Genomic DNA, 18,998 nt, shown 5'->3' with positions numbered 1-18,998 from the left:
CTGAAACCGGTCCGCGGATAAATTTCAGCGGATCGATCCTCTCGTGTGTACGGGGCCTAACAGTTCTAGAGATGTGTCTGCTGCAAAAGGTGGCTACTTTGAAGAACCTAGAATATGAAATATATTTTCAGTTGTTTCACACTTTTTTGTTATGTATAATTCCACATGTGTTAATTCATAGTTTTGATGCCTTCAGTGTGAATCTACAATTTTCATAGTTATGAAAATAAAGAAAACTCTTTGAATGAGAAGGTGTGTCCAAACGTTTGGTCTGTACTGTATGTATATATATATTTATATATATATATATATATATATATATATATATATATATATATATATATACATATATACATATACCTGTATATATATATACACACACATTTTCAAGTTTAGGCAACGATGATAATAAAAATCCCATGAGGAATTAAATAGTTGTGAGCGGCATTCATTAACACAAGCTTAGGAAGTGAGACACTTGTCATAAACACACACTCCTCATCCACGATGCTCGGCAGGATTAACACTCCCTTGCCATTTAATTCTTTAGATCTCTAGCATGCCAGGGGGCCTATGTTTCCCCTTCACCATTCCACATGCAGCCACTAATCTGCCTCCCATGGGAGGACTAAATAATGTACAAGGGGTCATATCACCCTTTACAACAAGGACTGAGGACCTCTACAGAGCCCAGAAGGGCATAGTAGGGGACGAGGGGAGAAGCTGGCTTATTCCTACAAAAAGGTAAGTATGGCAGCTGACCCATTTGAGGTACAGACAAAGAGATGAACAAGAAGCAGAAATCAGGGGGGGTTGTTTGAAGGTAATCTGACAGCACTAGAGATGTATTGGGTGTACTGCACTATTGTCTGTTGCTTAGGACAGAGCAGATGTTACTGGACAGAGGACAGCATAGGAGGCTGTTGACACTTCCAGCTGTGACTTACATAAAATACATTTTAAAAGGACAGATAAAAGAGCAAGGCATGTGTGTTAAAAGACAAGAAAAAAAAAAGAGCGTTAACATTAAGCTGGCTGTATACCAGCAGATTGTTCTCTAGCAAAGCATCGGAATTGTGTTTTGCTAGTACTGCAAAGTAAAACATAGAAGCGTGATAGCAGAAAAAAGTCCATGTGGTCCATTGAGTCTAACCCGTTTTTCATTTTTTATTTTATTTTATTCTGACTTTTTTTGTCTCAGTATAGATGCCCCAAGCATGTCTGAATCCATTCACTGTTGACGGACTCACTACCTCCGTCTATTCCAAGCATCAACTACTCTTTAGGTAAGTTAACACTTTCTAGTATTAGCTTCAAATTTTCCTCCTGCTGGTTTGAGGTCATGTCCCAAAGTTCTTGATGTTAGCTTCAGATTAAAAGTACTGCCCTCCTCACACTTTTAAAATGGTATTATACCCCAAAACCAAAAATATAACATATTTCAGCTTACCAATCATTAGATGTGGTGGCTGCATTAGTTTTCTTGTTTTAGCCCCCCTCTGTTTTCACCTGGTGATCTGGCCAGTAACACACCTTAAGAGCCGGTTCACACAGGGGCGACCTGTCAGGCGACTCAGCCGCCTGACAAGTCGCGGTCCGCAGTAGTCAATGGAACCGTTCTAATAGGAGCGACGCAAGTCGCTCCGACTTAGAAAAAGGTTCCTGTACGACTTTGGGGGCGATTCAGGGCGACTTGCATTGACTTCAATATAGAAGTCATTTTGCAAGTTGCCTCTCAAGTCGCCTTGAGATCGCCTTGCCGAGTCGCCCCCCAAAGTCGTGCCGCCTGTGTGTGAACCAGCTCTGAATAAATAAAATCTGATTATTGTACACACCTTGTCAGTAGTAAATGGTTTGTCTCAAACATCTAACTGCTACAACTGCAAAACAGCTTGTTCTGTTGATCGACAACAGACTTACTGGCCAGATCACAAGGTGAAAATAAGGAAATAAAGCTTAAAAAAATAACTAATACAACCATCACATCTTAGAAATAGCAAGCTGCAATATAATACATGTTTTTTTGGGGGATTTAATACTGCTTTAATGTATTTAACCACTTCAAAACTGGGCACTTTCACCCCCTTCCTGCCCAGGCCAATTTTTCAGCTTTTAGCGCCGTTGTACTTTGAATGACAATTGAAAAGTGCAACGTTGTACCCAAACAATTTTTTTTTATCATTTTTTTGAGACAGATAGAGCTTTCTTGTTGTAGTAATTAATCACCACTGGGTTTTTTATTTTTTGCTAAAAAATTGGAAAAAAAAAAGTTTTTCTTAGTTTTTGTTATAAAATGCTGTATATGAGTAATTTTTCTCCTTTACTGATGTGCGCTCATGAGGCTGCACTGATGAGACCACGCTGATGGGCACTAATGAGGCTGCAATTATGGGCACTGATGAGATGGCACTGATGAGGAGGCACTAAAATGCAGCACTGATGGGCACTGATAGGTGGCACTGATATGCAGCACTGATAGGCAGCACTGATAGGTGGCATCGATAGGCAGCACGGATAGGCAGCACTGATTGGTGGCACTGATGGGCAGCACTGATGAGCAGGCAATGATGGGCATTGAAAGGCAGCACTACCTGGCATCACTGATGGGCACTGATTGGCATCACTTCTGAGGAATGTTGCGGCTGCACTGATTATCTGTGCAGAACTCCCCTGTGAGGAAATGCTGCTGATCAGCTCTCCTCTCCTCACACGCTGTCAGCGTAAGGAGAAGAGAGCCAATGACCGGCATTTCCTTGTTTACATATGGTCAGCTGTGATTGGACACAGCTGATCACATGGGTATAGAGTCTCGTCATCGGCTCTTTACAGAGAACAGTAATGCGCCATGTCCCAAGTACACAGCGCACTGCCGGTTGTCACACTGCGTGCCCCCGTGACGTCATCCCAGAATCAGAGAGCCACCTTGCGCCTGTCATTTTTTTTTATAGGGCAGGCGCTAGGTGGATAAAGGTTTCATTCATGGGGTCGAATTACTAAAGACAAATAGACTATGCACTTTGCAAAGTGCAGTTGTTACAAGACTTTGTAAGTAAGGTAAAGCTTCACTTTGCAAAGAATAACCAATTACCGTATTTATCGGCGTATACCGCGCACTTTTTTGGCCTGAAAATCAGGGCAAAATCGTGGGTGCGCAATATAAGCCGATACCCGCTTTCCCGCGCCGAGTTTGAATACTGCGCCGGCATATACTGAGCGCAGTACACTCGTGTATAGTCGGGCAGGCTCGGCTCCTCTCGCGCTCACGTCCTGGACATACAGGACGTGAGCGCGAAAGTAGCCGAGCCTGCCCGACTATACACGAGTGTACTGCGCTCGGTATATGCCGGCGCAGTATTCAAACTCGGAGCGGGAAAGCGGGGATCGAGCGGGGAGGACGCAGCAGAAGGACGCCGGACCTGACGAAGAGGACACCCGAAGCCGCAGACGGACGCCGGACCCGATGAGGCCGCTGATGGACGCCGCGCAAGACACCAAAACTGTAAGTACTAAAATCTTTTTTTACAGGAATGTCGGGTCCACTTTAGGGGTGCGCGCTATACGCCGGAGCGCGCAATACCCCGATAAATACGGTACATGCAAGGATAATTTAAAAAAAACAGCATTTTTGCTTGCACATGATTGGATGTTAGAAGTCAGCAAAGCTTCTGCTCATTTGCTAAGCTCTGGAGGAGTGCAAAGTGCACAGTCTATTTGCCTTTAGTAAATCAACCCCCATGTCTCCCCTTTCCCTTCTTTGCTTAAGCCTGTACAATTTAAGTTCCCGAAGCTCTTGATATTTGTTATCCCCACAAATTTTACTCTTTTTTTTTTTGTTGCCAGCCTCTGGACTTGTTCTCTGTTTTATCAGCTTTTTTGTTAGTAAGTTCTCATGAACTAAAGAAGTGCAACTTTTCAAATCAGCTCCAATGCATCAGTAGAATACTTTTTGAAAAACATATACCGTATTTTAAACACAAACAATCAGCATCTTTGGTAGATCTGAAACGAATGGGATTTTTATAAATCTTAATAAGTTGACTTTCTGACACCATCCTTTTTTAAATGAATGACACAATCCAATCTAGAATATAGATAAGATGTAATGATATTGTGACAAAAAGATTAGATGACTGCAAGTTGCGCCTGTGGTTGGGAAAGTTCCTGTCCTGCTGCGGCTATTGCTCTCAACACATGGGTTTGTGACAGTTTGAGAGCTTAAATATTTTTTTTATCCATTATTGATCACAACATATACAGAATTCAAAAGCAGCAAGTAATGCTTGAATCCTTGGTAATGTGCACAGGGCAACACATCATCCTAATTCACAGAGCTTTAAAGTGGAACTTCACTCTCCCAATCAACATTGTTTATTTTTAATCCTCATGCTGCTAGCATTAGTAAGTAGATAGGGAAGTATATCATATTTATTTGTTTTAACCACTTAAGGACCGGACCAATATGCTGCTAAATGACCCAAGGGTCGTGTGACGTGGCTCCCAAACAAAATTTGCATCCTTTTCTTCCCACAAATAGAGCTTTCTTTTGGTGGTATTTGATCGCCTCTGCGATTTTTATTTTTTACGCTATATACAAAAATAGAGCGACATTTTTGAAAAAAAAAACAATATTTTTTACTTTTTGTTATAAGAAAAATCAAATAAACTAAATTTTAGTGAAACATTTAGGCCAAAATTTATTCAGCCACATGTCTTTAGTAAAAAAAAATCGCAATAAAAAAAAAAATAGCTACCTAGCGGGAACAGCGACACTGAAGCCCCATACACACTATCAGTTTTCCTGATGGTTTTCTCTTCAGGTTTACCAAAACCATGTAGTACAAGGACCTGCCTGATTGCATTCAAATTGAAATGCTTAAGGTTTGACCTCATATTAGATGGTTTTGGTAAACCTGAAGAGAAAACCATCAGGAAAACTGATAGTGTGTATGGGGCTTAATACAGCGATCAGAAAAATGATCGCTTAGTGACACTGGCAATAGGGAGTGAAAGGGTTAACTAGGGCGTTGATCAAGGGGTTAAAACTTTATTAGGGGGGGTACAGGGGCTACCCCGAACCTAACACTAACTGCCTGTCACACTGTCTGTCACACTGACACTAAATGCAGTGATCAGTACATATATGATCACTGCATTCAGTGACACTGTGACAGGGGGGGTGGGGGGGGCTTGATCGGGGGGGGTTAATGTGCCTATGTGTAGTGTGTGTCAGTGTAGTGTTGGTGCGACTTACTGTGTGATGTGATCTCTCCTCAGCGGCGGTTGAAAATACCGCAGAGAGGAGAGATCACATCACTTCCTCCTCCTGTGTTTACACAGGAGGAGGAAGTGACACGCAGGGGGAGTGCGAGGATTGGCTGAGAGCGATCCGGAGGGGGGCGGACAAAAACAAACCGCCGCCCCCTCATCCCGGATCGCTCGGACAGCCACGGGGACCGCCGCAGGTAGCGGGGGGGGCCCGATCGAACCCCCGACCCACGTCTAGGCAGGGACGTACAGGTACGCCAATGTGCCTGTACGTGCCATTCTGCCGACGTATATGTACATGCGGCGGTCCGGAAGTGGTTAAACTTTTTTTTTTACATCCTGGTCTCTTGCCTAGGAAAATGATGTCATATATGCCAGGAGTCTTCAGGAGGGGTTTTCTCAGCTAAGCGCACCCTCCTGCCTGTATGCCTGGGCTAAGACCACATGGATTCCAGGAAGTAAATGCTACATCAGGGGTCTCTTTTCAAACAGAGGGCAAGTTTGTTGTCCTTCACACTTTAGGAGGGCCAGATTGTGGCCAGTAGGGGCAGAAAATGTCACGGGCTCAGCTTCAGTGAAAATAAATATGGTCTCAGGGTGAGTGGTCAATAGGAGGAGAAGTAGTGCCCCTATTAGTATGAGAATAGTATCCCATAATCGGTATCGGTGGAAGATATAGTGCTCCATTGTTGGTGTCAGTGGGAGGAAAAGTGCCTCATATTAGTGGGAGGAATAAGTGCCCCAAGGGTCGCATAAAGGCTAGAAAAGGGCCACATCTGGCTCTCGGGCCGCAGTTTGGAGACCTCTGTGCTACATGAATCATTTGACCTTACTCCAGGTGACCACAGCCAGAAATGCTAAGGGGTTGTTTTTCAAAGTGATTTCTCAAACAAAATACTGTAAAGCATAGGGACACGGGTGAATGGGGGATTTTGCTTTGAATATGAAAAATAAATGAAATAGCGTTTTTGATTTATGGTGCTCAGAAGCAGAGAAGATCTGCTTTAACACCAGCCCAAGGCATTTTATTTTCAGCCATGACTGTTGATAATTTTTTTTTAAGAACACCTCTTCTGGTGTGTTATCTTTGTGAATTGAGCCTAGTTTTAAACTAGTAGATGGGCAAATACGTACATTATTTTTATGCTATGTGAGTTCTCTTTATGTTTCTATTTGTAAAGCCCTGCGCAAACTCTTGGCGCTATATAAATCCTGTATAATAATAAAAATATCATAGGTGTGTGCAGCCTATTGCATTAGGGTGTGCAGCCCAAAACTCAAACACACATATGCACGTGCGTGTGTGTGTATATATATAGGGCACTAGGGTAGTGGACAAGGTCGGTAGAGCAGTGGACAATGTCAGTAGGAGAGAAGTTGGTGTCAGTAGTTTATTTTTAATATTTTTTTTATCATTACTTTTAACAATTAATTTTTTTTATTATTTTTCTTACAACTTTTTTTTACAATAATTCTAATTCTTTATTGTTATTTTTTTTAGGAGCCCCATTGGGGGTCTTTGGTGAAATATCAGTGTCTAAACAGACCCCTAATGTCTCACTTTTGAGACTGATAAAGGCCCCTTTCTCTGCAGACAAGCAGCAGGCGGAATCTGTGCAGCACAAGGTGATTAGGGTGTGCCCAGGCACTCCAAAACACCCTGTGCGCATGCCTATGAAAACTATAATAATGTATTTCCTATATTTCAGTCAGATCCCAGAGATCAAACATATATTGCAAAGGTAGACATCTATATTCTTTTTTCTAATTCAGACAAATAAATGCTGTAATGTAGCTGTCTATATATTTAGTACAACATTGTTCTATAGTGGAGAGGGCCATAATGTGCCATGCTATTAACAAAGATTGGAATACACCACCAGCTCCTGATTCTTCATCCATATGGCAGAGCAGACATGACATGTTCAGAAACAGCTGTAGCTATGTATTACCTAAAGTAATGTCTAGAAACATGATGCCTCTGAGCACACAGCATCATGTATAGAGCACAAGTGTAATAGGATCGCATGTATGGCCTTCCCCTCCTTTCCATTACTATACTGATCAATGTGTTCATTACACTTTATTCTTCAAACCAGCACTCCTCCATAAACGCTGTCAGATCTTCAACCTTTTCTAATTGTGCTTCATCCGTCTTTACCTTTCGCTTTGGTGTGCACATTTTGCATGTCATGTAAAAAGGTAGGTGGTTATGCCTGATTTATTTTATTTTTTTCATTCTGTTCAGCCCGTGCTATTAGCATTATGCATCATTTGTCTTACTCAGTAAGGAAAAGTGCTGTACATCATGCTGACTCAGTAAAGAATTGCAAAAAGCAGTGGCAGTGAAAAAAGCGCAATATCCCATAGCAAGCAAGCAATATGACGTAGAGACAGAAATCTGGTTCTTTGGGGTACTGCACTGTACAGTGGGGGGGATGTACACAGAATCTGGTGCAGCTGTGCAGAGTAACCAATAAGTTTCCAGGTTTTAGGCTTCATTTCCATGGACGTTTTTACAGCCACTTTTGTTAGCCTTTTTTTACAGCTTAAAAACGCCTGTCCATGTTTTTTTTGTATTTATTTATTTTAGAGCTGGAGCTCAAAAACGCCGCAGTAGCGTAGTATCCTGTTCATGAAAGTAGGATGGATGTAGGACCAATGTAGGATAAATGTAGGACCGATGTAGCAGAGCAAAGTAGGATGAAAGTAGTGTAGTAGTGTGAACCCAGCCCTATTGTCAAAGCTTAATTAAACAAGCTGAAGTTAGAAGCTGATTGGTTACTATCTACAGCTGCACTAGATTATGGGTGCGCCAGTTTTAGTAAATCTCCCCCCGTGTTGCTGCTGGTTGTAGCAATTGTACTGAATCACAAATCTTCTAAATCCAATGGTAAATTCCAGTTTATTGTTTGATAATGACAATTTAAACATCACAAATATATATGAGATGCAATCTATGACAGTAATATGTGAAAATAACTTTGAATATATTTAACTTTAGTTTAGATTAAAAATAAACATATACTGTTGAATTACTTCTTCTTTAAATGTGCTATATGTATTGCATAAAAGAAAAAAGTGCATTGCTGAAATACAATAAAATACCATGTGAATAGAACAAACACTAAAAAGCATGTGAATGACAAAATATGGATAGTAAGTACCGATATTAAAGCGCATGAGTTCTATACATATCATAAATGCAAATTCAATTGCTAGTGACACTAAAGATAAACATGGACAAAAATCAAGGAGCCATATTTATCTTTAGTGTCATTAGCAAATGAATTTGCATTTATGATATGTTCAGCACTCATGCGCTTTAATATCGGCACATACAATTTTTGTCATTCACATGCTTTTTAGTGTTTGTTCTATTCACATGGTATTTTATTGTATTTCAGCGCTGCACATTTTTCTTTTTTCTTTTACACTATTTTGTCACATTGCAGTGTCAGCAGCTTTTTTGCATAGTAGCGCAGTCATTTTTTTTATTGATTTATATATGTAATATATGTTTTTTTTTTAATTTACATTTACCTTTTCATTCATTTTTAATTAAATTTGTTATATGTATATTATATTGCTCTACCTTATATTACAGTAATGTTTTTATGCCTTTCTATGTAATAGAAAAGCTTGCAGATTGATTAGAGCTTCTGCACACATAAGTTTGTGTTGCATGTCATTAAGAAAATGCATGAACACTTTGACCGATACCATAATGCAACATGACAGGAAAATGACTGCAATTCATGTGTATTCATATACATGCTTGTGTTTCTATCTGTCACTATTTATAAACTATGCATTTATCACTCTCTATAGTCTAATGCCCTGTACACACGATCGGTTCATCCGATGAAGACTTTCATCAGTCTTGCCTACACACCATCAGTTAAAAATGCGTTCATGTCAGAACGCGGTGACGTAAAACACTACGACGTGCTGAGAAAAATGAAGTTCAATGCTTCCGAGCATGCGTCGACTTGATTCTGAGCATGCGTGGATTGTTAACCGATGGATTTCCCCACAGACGATCGTTTTTTTCTATCGGTTTTTTAACCACTTGCCGACCTCCTCATGTAAATATACGTCAGCAGAATGGCACGGACAGGCACATGTACGTACCGGTACGTCCTCTGCTTGACGTCGGTCGGGGTCCGATCGGGACCCCCCCACGGTACATGCGGCGGTCGGCAAGCCTCGGGGAGCGATCCGGGACGACGGCGCGGCTATTCGTTTATAGCGGCCCGTTCGCAATCGCTATCCCCGGAGCTGAAGAACGGGGAGAGCCGTATGTGCTTCACTGTGGCGGCTGCATCGATCGAGTGATCCCTTTTATTAGGGAGACTCGATCGATGATGTCAGTCCTACAGCCACACCCCCCTACAGTTGTAAACACACACAAAGTGAACCCTAAATGTTACAGCGCCCCCTGTGTTTAACTCCCAAACTGCAACTGTCATGTTCACAATAAACAATGCAATTTAAATGCATTTTTTGCTGTGAAAATGACAATGGTCCCAAAAATGTGTCAAAATTGTCCGAAGTGTCCGCCATAATGTCGCAGTCACGAAAAAAATCGCTGATCGCCGCCATTAGTAGTAAAAAAAAATAAAAAAATAAAAATGCAATAAAACTATCCCCTATTTTGTAAACGCTATAAATGTTGCGCAAACCAACCGATAAACGATTATTGCGATTTTTTTTACCAAAAATAGGTAGAACAATACGTATCGGCCTAAACGGAGGAAAAAAAAATGTATATATGTTTTTTGGGGATATTTATTATAGCAAAAAGTAAAAAATATTGAATTTTTTTCAAAATTGTCGCTCTATTTTTGTTTATAGCGCAAAAAATAAAAACCTCAGAGGTGATCAAATACCACCAAAAGAAAGCTCTATTTGTGGGGAAAAAAGGACGCCAATTTTGTTTGGGAGACACGTCGCACGACCGCGCAATTGTCTGTTAAAGCGACGCAGTCCCGAACTGTAAAAACCCCTTGGGTCTTTAGGCAGCATATTGGTCCGGGGCTTAAGTGGTTAACCATCAGATAATTTTAAAACAGGTTCTAAGTTTTTTCACAGATGGCAAAAAAAACGATGGGGCCCACACATGATCGGTTCGTCCGATGAAAATGGTCCATCGGAGCGTTATCATCAGACCAACCGATCGTGTGTACAGGGCATTATAGTCCATAGTCGCTTACCCTGTAATAGCTACAGTTATATAAATGTATACTCACAAAAATATTGGGGTTAATTTGTTAAAAAAAGTAATTGTTAGTTAGCTCAGCGAAACCTGTATTTGCTTCTATTATGCAATCATGTACAATGGAAATGCTGATTTTGTGGAAACTTTTATTTATATATTTTTTAATTCTCCTAAGTCTGCATGCTTTTGGGTGTTTAAAGGGAACACAGATTTACTTAGCTATGTAAAAAACGTACTCATGCTAATAAAGGGAAAGAATAACGTGTTTCAGTGAACACCTTTTTAGATTATTATTGTATTGTTGAGAATAAATTAGTTTTTGATGTGGCTTCCACATTTTACATTATTTTCTTTTAATTGTTATTTTATTAAATGTTGAGATTAATAGAAGTGGTTAACTACTAGGGGCAGAATAGAATAGCTACTACAATGACTCTGTTTAGAAAATGGTAAAATACCATCCACATAGGGACTGTATTGTTTTTGGTAAACTGCAAGACTCGTGGCATGGAAATGAGAGAAGAACCAAGCTCTATGTCATCCTTACTTAGTTCACATCTATGCGGCTGAGCTTTTCAGGCACGTTTTGCAGTGCATTTTTAAACCCTTTAGGCGTTTTTGCATGCAGTTTTCATGCATTTTGAGGTAAAAAAAAATTCTTTCTTTAAACACGCTGTAAACACATTAAGGAGGGGGCCAGGAAGCCGGCCGCTGCGTCCTTAACAACCAATGAGTCATAATCTGTCAGCGGAATTACCCGCTGACTGATGAATGTAAAAAATAATTGCTGGCAAAAAAACAGTGTGGGGTCACCCCCAGGTCTATACCAAGCCCTTCGGGTCTAGTGTGGATTCAGAGGAAACCCCTCATCTGCCAAAATGTAACAAAAAATGGCGTGGTGTTCCCCAAAATCCATACCAGACCCTTATTTGAGCATGCCGCCTTGCAGGTCAGGAAAGGGAGGGGATGAGCGAGCCCCCCTCCTAAACCATACCAGTCTGCATGCCCTCAACATGGTGGGGATGGGTGCTTTGGGGGGCACTGCCTCCCAAAGCACCTTGCCCCCATGTGGATGGGGACAAGGCCTCTTCCCGACAACCCTGCCCAGTGGTTGTTGGGGTCTGCGGGCAGGGGGCTTATCAAAATTTGGAAGCCCCCTTTAAGAAGGTACCTGCTACCCCCCTCCTTTCCTAGAAATTAAGTTAAAAAATGGAAATGTGTAATATCATAATTTGATTATTGAAATAAATATATTCATATACAAGGTATCTTAATGCTGTTGATTGATGCAAAAGAATTAAAAACCATCCACCCTGTCCAACTTACTCAGTTTATTTGAATCCAATCAAAACTGAGCCTAATTTAATTGAAAGGGAAGTTACTGTATTTATTGGCGTATAACACTCACTTTTTTACCCTGAAAATAGAGGGTAAACTGTGCCTGCGTGTTATACGCAGGGGGCCATGGAAAGTTTTTTTACCGAAACGTCCCTCTTAAAGTTAGGGTGCGTGTTATACGCCGATAAATACGGGTATGTTAATTTTAGTGTTTGCAAGTTCGCTCCATTTTGACCAAACCACACATTGGGGTTTTTTTACGAAAGGAAAATACACATTGGGGGTTATTTACGAAAGGAAAATCCACTTTGCACTACAAGTGCACTTTCAAGTGCAGTCGCTGTAGATCTGAGGGGGACATGCAAAAGAAAAAAACAGCATTTTAGCTTGCACATATTTGGATGATAAAATCAGCAGAGCTTCCCCTCATTTATGATCTTCCCTCAGATCCACAGCGACTGCACTTCCAAGTGCACTTGTAGTGCAAAGTGGATTTGCCTTTAGTAAATAAACCCCATTGACTCAAAAAAAAAATCAAAACGTGTGTGACCACCATTAGAATGATGGCATGTGTTATTTGTGAGGGAGGGAGGAATTGAACTCTGCAAGCTGTGCCTAAAGAAATTCTAGTCACCAGTGTTTCTAGCAGTTTCACTCCAGCTGAACTATCCTCTATTACTGATTTACCAACTTTGGGCTCTTTCACATGGGCTTTGATTAGCAGGGGATCAATCGCTCCACTGATCCCCGCTGAGCATGCGGATGACAGGTCCGTCTCCGCTCACTGTGGAGAGATGGACCTGTCAGAGTCCCACTTTCCTCTATGGGGAAAGCGGATGAAATCGGACCACCTGTCCATTTTCATCCAATCTAATCCTCCAGACGGATGGAAAATAGGGTCACCATCCATTTGGATTTCACAGACAGAATCGGATCAGATAGCAGCGGGTGTTAGCGAACATATCACCGCTGACATACGCTGCCCCATAGGCTGAATGCAGTGTCCGATCAGGTCCGCCTGAAAAACTGACAGGTGGACCTGTTCGGAAAGCCTGTGTGAAAGAGGCCTTACCATGCTTTGCTCTGCACTGTGTCTCGGTGGAGATGGCTTTCTTGGTGCCGCTGTCAGAATACTACCCCCCGGACATTGTATTCTGACAGCTGCGCCTGCTGCTGTCAAAATACACTGATTAGCAGCTGTAGCTGATTGGCTGCAGCCTTTGATTGAGGAGAAATGTCCCCACAAAAGAGGTTGAGTTGAGCAAACAGTTGACTTCTGTGAGCGAGATCGGCCACACACTAAACAAAAGTTGGCTGGGCCTCCTGACATAGAAGTCACAGGCAACAGTGCCATAGATCTCATACTGCAGATATACAAACCTAAGTATGCAAGCACAGAGGGGTTGATTTACTATAACTGGAGAGTGCAAAATCTGGTGCAGCTCTGCATAGAAACCAATCAGCTTCCAGGTTATTTTTTGTCAAAGCTTAAAATTATTGTAAAGGTTGAGTTTTTCAATAACAAAACAAAACAAAAAAACATGTCATACTTACCTGCTCTGTGCAATAGCTTTGCACAGAGCAACCCCGTCCTCTTCTTTTTGGGTCCCCCACCGGTGGTCCTGGCTCCTCCCCCTGCAAAGCACCCCCAATAGCAAGCCTCTTGCTATGGGAGCACTCGAGCAGACTGGCTCCTGAGCCCGCTCCTGTGAATGGACATGGTTTATTCACACACAGACTGTGGCTCACCCCCCCTCTCTTCATTGACTCACTGGCTGTTAATGACAGCAGCAGGATGCTCCCAATGGCTCCTGCTGCTGTATGAGCCAAGAAGGAGAGAAAGACTGGGGAGAGCCACTGCTCCCATGCACATCACTGGATGGAGGTGGGACTCAGGTAAGTATAAAAAGGGGGACTGGGGAGAGGAGCTGCACCCAAAAGTTTTTTTTTTACTTTCATGCATAGAATGTATGAAGGTAAAAAAAAATTCTGCCTTTATTTGATCAAGCTAAGGTTAGAAGCTGATTGGCTACCAAACACAGCTGCACTGGATTTTGCTTTCTCCAGTTTTAGTAAATCAACCTCAGGTCTAGGTACACTAACAAACTTGCTATTTTCAAGAGAAATTTAAAGAAAAGGTAATGATGTACAGGGTACGGCTTAGGCACAATTAAAGGGGTTGTAAAGGTAAAAGTTTTTTCACTTTAATGCATTCTATGCGGATTAGAGGCCCCCCGAACCCCCCCTTTACTTACCTGACCCCTCGAGAACGCGCAGGCTTCTCGACTGTCTTCCCAGCTCATTCATTGGTTGATTGAAAGCAGCACAGCCATTTTCTCGCGCTGCTGTCAATCACATCCAATGACGTGGCGCGCCGGGGGGCGGGGCCGAGTGATACAGTCGGCGGCTATGGCTGCCGGCTGTATCATGGGAGCATGCACGCAAGCACTCAACACCAGGCTCGCTCGCATGAAGGTTTTGAGTCCTTGCGGGTGGAGCCGAGACAGCCACCGAGGGACCCCAGAAGACCAGGTTCGGAGCCACTCTGTGCAAAACGAGCTGCACAGTGGAGGTAAGTATAACATGTTTGTTATTTTTTTTTGTTTAATATATTTTTTATTGATAGAAATAGACAGTACAATAAAAGTAAATCAACTCTCCAAAGAGGCATCAATACAGAATAATAAATTGGAAAGTATAACAAATGATGCATCATAGAGAACACAAGCGTTTCAATTGTCTATAAATGAAGAAAAAGAAAAGAGACAAGAGGGCAGGAAAAAGATGGAGAAAAAGAACATGTTTGTTATTTAAAAAAATAACTTTAGTGATCCTTTAACATTTCTAAATGTACCTTACAACAAAACTACTTTTTTGAAGATCAACTTCACTTTTAAAAATGGGAACATATAACAATTTCCTGTGATAAACAGGAAAATAACATTTCTTTCTATCCATCTCTAGAGATATTACAAAGGTAATTGACATGATCTTAGGTTTCTTGGTCTTGTTCATTCCAGCATTTGCACTTCTAAAAGTGTAAAATAATAAATCTGTCACAGATATAAAGATATAAGAGAGCAGAGTTCTGATAGTATTTTATTTTTCAGATGATCTGAACCAAATACAACATTGTACATATGTTTCAAACATATCACAGTACAATCACAGGGTCCTAAATTAGCAGGAGAAATCTGAGACAATGCTATATCACCATCTGCTGGTAAAAAGTATTGTATTGTTCTTTTAGAGTGGTCATGATGTGTGGGCCATAGTAGCAAAATCACATCTTCTGAAGCCTCGTACACACGACCGAGGAACTCGACGGGCGAAACACATTGTTTTCCTCATCGAGTTCCTTGTTAGGCTGCCGAGAAACTCCATTCTCCATTCCCGTCGAGGAAATAGAGAACTTGCTTTCTTTTTGGCTCGTCGAGTTTCTCTACGAAAATGTACACACGACCGTTTCCTCGGCAAAAAAATATCTCCCAGCAAGTTTCTTGCTGGTTTTTGCCGAGAAACTTGGTCGTGTGTACGAGGCCTAAGTGTGGTGAAAAGTAAACCTGCCTGGAAATGGCTTTAATATTCAATCAGAAAAAATTAAACATGTAATCCATAGTTTATTTCTTAACAAGTAGTTCCATCCAATAAGTAAAATCCATCGATGAACTGGCCAATGTCCCAACCATCCTGATATCTACGCGATTGTCCTTGGATTTAAACAAAATAAAGGGGAAATGTATATGGACATGCTTGGGGGTGTAGTTTTTAAAAAAAAAATGCAATTTTACTCAGTGAAAGTGCATGTACATTCGTTCTTTGCCTAAAGGACAATATACATAAAACAATGTTATTAGGATATTTCCTGTGCTGAGTGAATGTTATTTCCTTGATTTAAAATTTAAATATCTATGCCAGTTGGTGTCCTCTATTGGCCAAGTGTGGTATTTCCATTTTAAATTAATGAAAAGCAATCGACTAGCACAAAAAAATAGCCTAATAACACAATGCACATGCACCCTCACTGGGCCAGTGACATTTGTATAAATATATCCCTAGGTTTATAGAATGACATGTCGCAGTGATTAAACACTTCTGTCTCCCTTATTCACTTTACCAAGATATCCTGTTGTGGTTTTACCCTTGAATAGGTCATACTGGGATAGTTTTTTTAAACTGCCAGTTAATATCTGGTATTACCATGGAGCTCAGTGCCAGAAACCCTTGAACAATTTGTGTCTACATTATACAGTATGTTTAATGCGGTGTGCTGTAGAATATGAACTTTTCTTGTAGAAGCCTCTGTAAAATCTCAAGGTGTCCTAAACTAATTACAATAAATAAATACATCTGGCATTATTTTTTTTTCAAATGATAAAGAAACAAGGTTATATATGTAGCACTACCCCTGAAGGAGCTGCTGGTTTGATTTGGGTGGCACGTTACCTCTATCTTCCCGCCGTCTAGGGTACTGGATGAGAACTGTAATAAAGTCAATGTCCACACGACAGGTGTCTTTTCTGTGCTTTTATTACCCAACAGGGTAAAAATGGTAAATAGTAGAAAGGTGAAGGGATAGAAGGAATGGAAGGTGACAGATTCAGGTGTAACTGGTTCCTGGAAACAGTCCTGCTTCCAACGACAACTTTTCATCGCCACTCTAGCCAGAGTGGGTATAGTGCATCTGGATAGGCCTCTCTCAACAGCCTAGCAGCCAGAGTGTCACTCGGAAACTTTAGGGTGAAGTCTCTGCCACAGTCCCTCCTAAAGGTGGAGATAGTTTCGGTCCAAAATCCTTCTCAACTGGATTCAGCACCCGGATCTCCTTCAAACAGCTTTAGTTATGTCAGGAACTGATAGGCGACTATCGTCCAGCCTCTCAGAAACAAAGTGTCCTTCGATGAACAAGTAGGCCTCCCCTGAGACACCAGCCTCATGCTCCATATCCCCCAGACAGGTTCTCCATCGATCGGCTTCCTCCCACGGGACGGACAGCCTAGGACCACTTACAAATTGCAGACTCAGTCTATCTACTGAGTCTACGAGGTAGATTAATGCTCCGGACCAAAGTGGTCCCGGAGCCAGGAACACTGCAATGCACACACCCCGTCCTGGAGGGCCACACACGGGGGTGGTGGGACGACTGCCCAGGTGGATGGCGGCAAGGCGACGACGACTAAAACCAATGTCGTCTGCCCCCTAAATACCTCTCCCCAGCATGCACAGCGAGGCGATCAACCCTCCTGATTGGCTGCCGAGGAGAAGTATCCACACGACTCTGACCTCACTGCTGCCACCTGCTGTCTGGGGGTGCCTGAGAGTCCCCAGACAGCAAGCATGGGCACACAGTACAGCCCGAGCTGGAACAGAGGTCTTAAATTTAGCCAAATAAATTTACAGCAGCACCTGCTATGAAAGTAGCCAAGCGCTACATATATGCAGTATATAATAAAAGAAATGTGGGTAGTAGGATTGGGGTTCAATATTGCATTGACACAGGGCTCACTGCAAACTCTGGTAGTTCACTAAACGAGCAAGATAAATAGTCTGCTCACCTGCCAAAGCAAACCTCATTAAATGTGACAGCTTCCTACTTACGGCTGTGTACCCCCCCCCCCCATTGTTTGCCAGGACGGTGACAGCCGCTTTTGTCCTAGCTACCAATGACATCATTGGTTGCAAGAACACCGGCAGCTGCACAGTCTGTTGCAGCTGCTGGTTGTTATGGTGCATCTCCCTAGTAGGCAAACAGATCAGCAGACTCTGAATACAAAACAGCCAGGTAGACAGCAATACAGAACAAGAGCCTTAGGCCTGCACCCATTGTTCTTGTTTACAAAAGCTTTATTTGGAAGACAATGACAAGACAGAGTAACTTTGCTTACAATATGAAATTATTAGAGGGGTATAGCATTATAAATGGATTATACAGTTGTGGGGTAGCAGTCATATGACTATCGGTGTCATACAGATTTGGAAGTAAGGACAGTATACTCTTTAGAGGTAATGATTGAATATTGCTGGTCTGAAGGCATTACGTAGTATAAACAAGCATTTATTTTCTAAGGCAGTGACCAATAGTTCCATTTATTGTTGTATGTTTGCATACTATCCGAGAGAGTGTGATAGATTCTCTCAGACAGTCTGAGTGCATCCATTCTGGATAAAACTTGGGACCATGGCAGGTTATCTGATTTCCAGTTGCATGCTATCATCCATTGAATTGATCCAACTAGTGAGTGAAGTAATCTATTACAAGGTTGGGGGATATTAGGAGCATCTGCAAACAGTAAGCAAATCAGAGGTGAAAGAGTAACATTACATCCTGAGGAGGATTCTAGTCTGTTGGTGGCCGCTTGCCATATGGGTTTTAGGAGATTACAGCTCCAGAATATGTGAAGGTATGAGCCCTTTTCAGGACATCCTCTGAAACAGGTTGGAGAGGTGGAGGGATAGAAGGTGTGAATTTTTGCGGGTGTCGTGTACCACCTAGTGAAGAGCTTCAATGGGGATTCCCTAAAGTTAGTGGCAATGTTACTTTTGCGTAAGTTGTCAATCATTTTATACCACGATTCTATGGGGAGAGTGCAGACTAAATCCTTTTCCCAGCGGAGCATGGGAGCAGTCTTTTCAGGTTGGTGGAGATTGTTCAGGGATTTATATATACGAGAAATAAGTCCCTTTTCTCTGGGTGTATTGAGGCAAATGTCCTCAAAGGTGGTGCGGGGGGATGTGATGGAAAGGGAGTAATATTCAGCGTAGTAGTTCCTAATCAAATTATATTGATTGAGCTCGGAAGAGGGAAGTTTAAATCTTGATTGTAGTGAAGTGAAAGAGGAAATTTTTTGGTCTAGGAGCAAGGAGTTAAGATCCGTCAAGTTTCTCCGTATCCATGCACCCATTGTTCTGTACCTACGTAGTAACAGTTGTCTCCCATAGCAACCAAAAACTCATAACACTGTGCAGGGTTTCCTTGGATGAGTCCCTCAACGCATTCCAAGCCTCTCCACAATTCCGGGTTTATGAAGAGTAAACTCTGGTAATTCATATCAGAATTCCATCCTTTTCCTCATGCCTCCAGGAAACAGAAGGCATACTCTCTCACAGGCAGAACCTCTCCCATGCCTTCAGGCAGCAAACAGGCTCTCTCTGGCAGAGCCTCGAGCACATGGCC

General features: G+C 41.9%; 1 long non-coding RNA gene across 3 annotated transcripts in view; it reads left to right on the top strand.

The window, feature by feature from the left end:
* The first annotated feature begins 533 nt into the window (after nt 1–533).
* Nucleotides 534–18,998, top strand: part of LOC120941170 — a 95,381-nt gene continuing 76,916 nt past the window's right edge. For 2 of the 3 annotated variants that reach the window (XR_005749528.1, XR_005749524.1), the window contains exons 1-3: nt 534–744; nt 1,202–1,286; nt 7,365–7,467. This is a non-coding gene — a long non-coding RNA (uncharacterized LOC120941170). The remainder of the gene's footprint in view (nt 745–1,201; nt 1,287–7,364; nt 7,468–18,998) is intronic. The other variant, XR_005749529.1, reaches the window with a different exon arrangement.

This window comes from Rana temporaria, chromosome 1 (assembly GCF_905171775.1).
Source record: "Rana temporaria chromosome 1, aRanTem1.1, whole genome shotgun sequence".
In the NCBI taxonomy this organism is placed as follows: domain Eukaryota; kingdom Metazoa; phylum Chordata; class Amphibia; order Anura; family Ranidae; genus Rana; species Rana temporaria.
Note: the sequence above shows the minus strand (reverse complement) of the source record. Positions and strands in the feature narration are given on the sequence as shown.